This window comes from Sapajus apella, unplaced genomic scaffold (assembly GCF_009761245.1).
Source record: "Sapajus apella isolate SASKATOON/1434 unplaced genomic scaffold, GSC_monkey_1.0 scaffold2, whole genome shotgun sequence".
In the NCBI taxonomy this organism is placed as follows: Eukaryota; Metazoa; Chordata; class Mammalia; order Primates; family Cebidae; genus Sapajus; species Sapajus apella.
This window is the reverse complement of record NW_022436942.1, coordinates 23,726,378-23,732,377: the sequence shown is the minus strand read 5'-3', so window position 1 is coordinate 23,732,377 and position 6,000 is coordinate 23,726,378.

Sequence of the window (6,000 nt, the reverse complement as noted above, 5' to 3'; positions counted from 1 at the left end):
GGATCTTGGGTGTTGGAATGGACCACTTGGCCCACAGGAATGTTTTGCCACAATCTTCTCTTTTACTTCATTTTTAATTTTTTTGTGAGATGAAGTCTCGTTCTGTCACTGCAGTGTCTGATCTGCAGTGGCATGATCAAGGCTCGCTGCAACCTCCACCTCCCGCCTTCAAATGATTCTCCTGCCTCAGCCTCCTGAGTAGCTGGGATTACAGGTGCGTGCCACCACATCCAGCTAATTTTTGTATTTTTAATAGAGACAGGATTTCACCATGTTGATCGGGCTGGTCTCGAACTCCTGACCTCAGGTGCTCCACTTGCCTCGGCCTCCCAAAGTGCTGGGATTACAGGAGTGCACCATCATATTTTCTTTTTGTTCACCAAATGGGTAACCGAGATGCACCTTTAAATAATACATTTGTGTTACATGTTTAAAAAAAGAACACCCTTAGAATGTAATGCTCAGATCTGCCTTGAAGCACCAACTTGTGTTGATGAAAAAAAACATAAATTAAACTTTATGAATTTCATTTTGGCCTCAAATAGGAACCCCCATCATTATCAAGGTATTCTCCTAATCAATCTCGATGGCTTCTCTGGAGATCAGAACTCCCCAGAGTTGAAAGTGGGCCTGCCCACCGTCACAGGGCCTCAGCTGTAGAAACCTCTTCTGCTAATGTAGGAACTTTAGGTTTGATTTCTGGCTTAAAACTGCAGATAGTCATTAACACATGTACCAGGGAGGGCATCCTAGAGTCCAAGAAGACACCAGCCGGCCCCATTCAGCAGCATAGCACAGCAGTTACATGTGTATCCTTTGGATTTGAGGCCAGATCTGCCACTTCCCATCAGCCATGCCACTCTGCTTCTCCAAGCTACAGTGTCCTCATCTAGAATATGAGGATTATTGCTGTCTGCCTTCTATGGTAATTGCAAAGGATGAAATGAGATGACATATGCAAAGTGCCCAGCATATGACTTGCACTAGTCACAAAAGTTAGTTGTTTAATCCAGTTGTTTTTGTTAAATATGTCAGGGCAGTAATTACCTTTAAGAATCTACCCTACCCTTTTCAAAATCTCATTAGCTCAGCGAAGCTCACAGTGCCTGCTACGTGCCAGGCATTTTGCTGGTCACTGAGGAGCACAAAGATGAATCAGGCACAGCCATCCCTTCGATTAACTTCTATTCTAATGTGGAGAACAGACACTAAAACTAGTCTTTTTTTTTTTTTTTTTTTTTTTTTTTTTGCTATAGGTTTTTTTTAATACTTTAAGTTCTGGGGTACATATGCAGAACATGCTGGTTTGTTACATAGGTATACACGTGCCATGGTGGTTTGCTGCATCCATCCCCCCATCATCTACATTAGGTATTTCTCCTAATATTAGCTCTTCCCAATCCCGCCACCCCCTGCTATCCCTCCCCTAGCCTCCCACTCCCCAACAGGCCCCAGTGTGTGACGTTTCCCTCCCTGTGTCCACGTGTTCTCATTGTTCAACACCCACTTATGAATAAGAACATGTGGTGTTTGGTTTTCTGTTCTTGTGTCAGTTTGCTGAGAATGATGGTTTCCAGCTTCATCCATGTCCCTGCAAAGGACATGAACTTTTAATATAATATGGCACATGATAAAAAGGGGTAAACAAAGTCCCGTGGGAGTCCAAACAGATGTTCAGCGCCATGTAGGGTCTAAGAAAGCTTTCAGGAGGCAGTGCCTGGGTAATCCTCAGTGATGAGTGAGGCAGGGCAAGTGGCTGAAGGCAGGGTGAGCATTCCTGGCAGAGAACAGAGCATCAGAGGCACAAAGGCATGAAAAAGCTGAGTTGATACCAGAACTGCAGGCAGCTTGTGGGTCATTTGCATAGTTCTTGGAAGTTCTCACCCAAGGCCACGCTATTTCCCTGGCTTGTTTCCTATGTCTTCATCCAGAATAAAAGGACATTTCCATTTTAAAACAAACTACTACAAATACATACTTCTCTCAAATCCAGAGTATGTCTCTATTCAGTTCAGCTGTAACCCATATCACTGTAACCAAAGATCTTCTCCCAAGGACACAAGTGAGTGAGATGACCTCTTGTTTGGTACAGCTTTCTCTGCAGTGGCATTGTGAACAGTTCAGGCTGGCCATTTCTATGTTAAAGGGGCCGGCTTGTGTGATGTGAGATGTTTAGCAGCAACCTGGTCTCTACTCTCCAGATGCCCGTAGCACTCCTCCACTTGTGACAACCAAAAATGTCACCAGACATGGCTCTATGCTCCCTGGGGAGCAAAACTGCCCCCACTGAGAGTCGCAGCCTTACTTCCACCCAGAGTCATCTTCCCTTCACCATTCAATCTTGTCACCACGGATTCCAAAGTATCAGATTCTCCTAGCACACCTCCATTAATGGTTTCCTAGGAAAACCAAGTCACCTTCAGCCTTCAGCCTGGACTGGAAGTGTTGGTGGTGATTAGCTCTATCTTAGGCACAACAGAGATGTAAGTTAGGCAGTGTGCGTGCCAGAGGGACCTGTGAAGGACATAGTTAAGATACAGATAAAATGTGTGAAGAAGCATTTTCAGAACTTGAGTTTTTCTCAGTCATCCCAAGATACTCTCAAGGTGTCCACATTTTTTGTCTTTGTCTTTGCATAGAGGGAGAATGCACGTGGGCTGAAGTGCTGAGAAGGCAGAGAGAAGGGGCAGACCAAATCCCAGAATGTGAGATCTCTGATGCCTGGCTAACAAACACTCCACCCAGTTGTAGGCAAAACAGAGAAGAGTCACGTAGAGATTTACCTGCAAATTACACAAAACTTTACATGCAAGCCTTGATCAGCAGCAGTCAAGTCTAAATTATCCCTAGGCAAGTGCTGAACTACTTTCGAATTCTTGTGGAAAACAATCCCCTGATTTCCTTAGCTGAGCCTTTTGTAGATGTGACATTGTCACCACTGATACTTGCTCTGACATGTAATCTGTATTCTCTCAAAGATGTAGAAGGAAATAACCTGAAATCTAAAAACACAACTTGATCTTCCTAATGGGAAGTGAACCAGTGAATTTACAAGCTCTTAGAACAGGAAAATGCTCTTTTGAGCATTTCTTCTGGGGAAGGCAGTGTGGGGGATGTTGGAGGGGAGTAGACAGATGGTTAGAATGGGGCGTAGGGTAGAAGTTGGTTCCTCTGTTTCATTGCAAGTGGATATACCTCCCCACACCCAGGAAAGAGAGATGTGGAAGAGAAAGTAAAGAAACTCTTGACCATTGACCAAGGACCCCAAATCCCAGTTTAAAATCCACACTCACAAGTGAGTATTATTCAACAATCACTGAGAGCTCTCTTTATAGGTAAAAGCATGCCTTAGAGGACAGGAAAACCATGGACAATACAGGACTCACTGACTACCTACAAAAAGAATGAAAAGACTAGTCAAGCACAAGAAGGCATACTCAAGCCCAGTGACCTAAAAGCACTTGAAAAGTCAACATAGAATTGTGCTGCCAGGCATGGCGGCTCACGCCTGTAATCCCAGCACTTTGGGAGGCCAAGGTGGGGGGATCACAAGGTCAAGAAGATCGAGACCATCCTGGCCAACATGGTGAAACCCCAGCTCTACTAAAAATATAAAAATTAGCAGGGCGTGGTGGTACATCGCCTGTAGTCCCAACTACTTGGGAGGCTGAGGCAGGAAATCGCTTGAACCTGGGAAGTGGAGGTTGCAGTGAGCTGAGATCACACCACTGCACTCCAGCCTGGAGAAAGAGCAAGACTCCGTCTCAAAAAAAAACCCCAAAGAATGGTGCAGAGAAACTATGCAAATACTAACGCAAAGGAAAAAAAGGAGCACTGGAAGCAGGTGAAGTTCCTGCAAGGGGTTTTCAGCCCGGATTAGGAGCAGTCAGGGCCCAGCAGGGTGCAGTGACTTACGCCTGTAATCACAGCACTTTGCAAGGCCGAGCTAGGCAGATCACCTGAGGTCAGGAGGTGGAAACCAGCCTGGCCAACATGGCCGTCTCTACTAAAAACACAAAAATTAGCTGGGCTTAGTGACGTGCAACTGTAATCCCAGCTACTCAGGAGGCTGAGGCACCAGAATCACTTCAACCTGGGAGGCAGAGGTTGTGATAAGCAGCGACAGTGCCACTAGACTCCAGCCTGGGTAACACAGCGAGACTCTGTCTCAAAAAATAAATGAATAAAAGAAACTGTCAGGGCTAGGCTGAGAATATCCAGCCAAGCATGGAGTTAACTCCTTGGGTCTCAGGTCCTGGCACCAAGTTCACCTGCCCTGGCCATTCCTCTGGAATAATGACACCTCTAAGAAATAGCCTTTCTACCTCACTCCTTGTGTGCCAGGCTTTCCTTTAAGAAGCTGCATGGAGCCCCACCCACCCCTCACCACTAGTGGTTGCTTAGGTAGCAGGGGCTCCTATAAACCCCCACAGGAGAAACAAGGGCCATGAGCATAGGTCCAGGGAGGAACAGCAAAGGACAGAGGTCACTGTCTGAACGCGAGACTTGAAACCAGTGGGCACAGTTCCCAGGGAGGCCAGGCCTGCTCTGGGCTTTCCTTGGAGCCAATTTAGAACCCCCTGAACTGCTCAGGTGGGGGCACTCTGGAGAACATGGCCCAGGCTCCACCGTCTGGTCAATTGTGCTCCTGTCCCTGACTCTACATTCCAGGCCACCTTGGTTCTCAGCCTGGGCCCTCTTCTCCACCCTCTCTGTGGAAAAACTCATTAGGTACCATGGCTTTAAAATCCACCCTTAGGCTGATAATGTACAGATGCAAGTATCTAGCCCTGACGGGGCCCCCTTCTGAATTCACAGACTCACATGTCACCTGGACGTCTCATACGACTATCTGATGAGCAGCTCTTCCTTGTCTAAATCAGAGCTGAAGTTCCTCTCCATACCTGTCCCGCCCTCCCACCCCTCCACTCACCTTGGCAAATGGCACCACCAACCACCCAAGTGCTCACACTGGGAAACTGGGTGTCCTGGTTAGAGCTCTCCTTTCCCTTCATCTCCCCACCTCTATCCAGGACATTACCCAGTCCTGGCATCCATCCACTCAGCCCCTAGTTTCACTTCTTTCTACACTTCCCACAAATTAAAATTACCTTGTTCATTTGGTTTTATTCCTTTGTTGGTGTTGAGACCCTTCTTAAAATGAGGGTGGGGTCAACATCTGATTTCTTGCTCACCAATTCATCTCCAGACTTTAGCCCAGTTCCAGACAGAAAATAAACACTTAGTGAATACTGGTTGAATAAGTGAAGGAAGGAATTCATTGATAAAGACTTTGCCCAGGGTGAAGCAGCTGCCCCATGACCGGCCTGGCATAGCCCCATAGGGCAACACCCTGAATTGGGTCAGGCACTGAGTCTCCCCACCTATGTCTCCTTCACCTTTTCACAGAAGGATACCAACCAGAAAAAAGGTACGTTTCTGCCCAAATGTGAAACAACAGCTCCTGAATCCCTCCTCCTTCAAAAAGTGGAACCAGTAGCTGGATTTCCACACTGAATCTCTTCAACCCCCAACTGCAGGTTTTCTTTCTCTAACTGCCATTTCTCATCTCTAAAACAAATTCTCCCTTGTCCCAGGATGGAAATACTGCTTCCCTGGCCTGGCCTGACTCCACATTTCTATTCCACAGCCTATGTGTTCTCTCCGGGTGCCTGGGCAGCGTGCAATGCCTGGAAGGCAGCAAGTACAGTGTGGGAAATGGAAGGAGCTCCAGACTCGGGATGCTGGGCTTCCTTCCCAGCTCAGGCATTCACACGCCGTAAGATCCTAAAGGAGTCACTCCGCCTCTCTGAGCCTCAATCTTCATCTGGAAGTGAAGGCTTGGAGTCCTTGCTTCTGAGTCCTTTCCAGCAGTGACCTTCTGGACAGCTCTCCTATGGCCAACTGACACTTCAGCAGAGCTTCTTGGTGCAGGGTAGACGCCAGGATGACAAGAACCCTCATGGCTGGTGGCCGGGCGCGGTGGCTCACGCCTGTAAT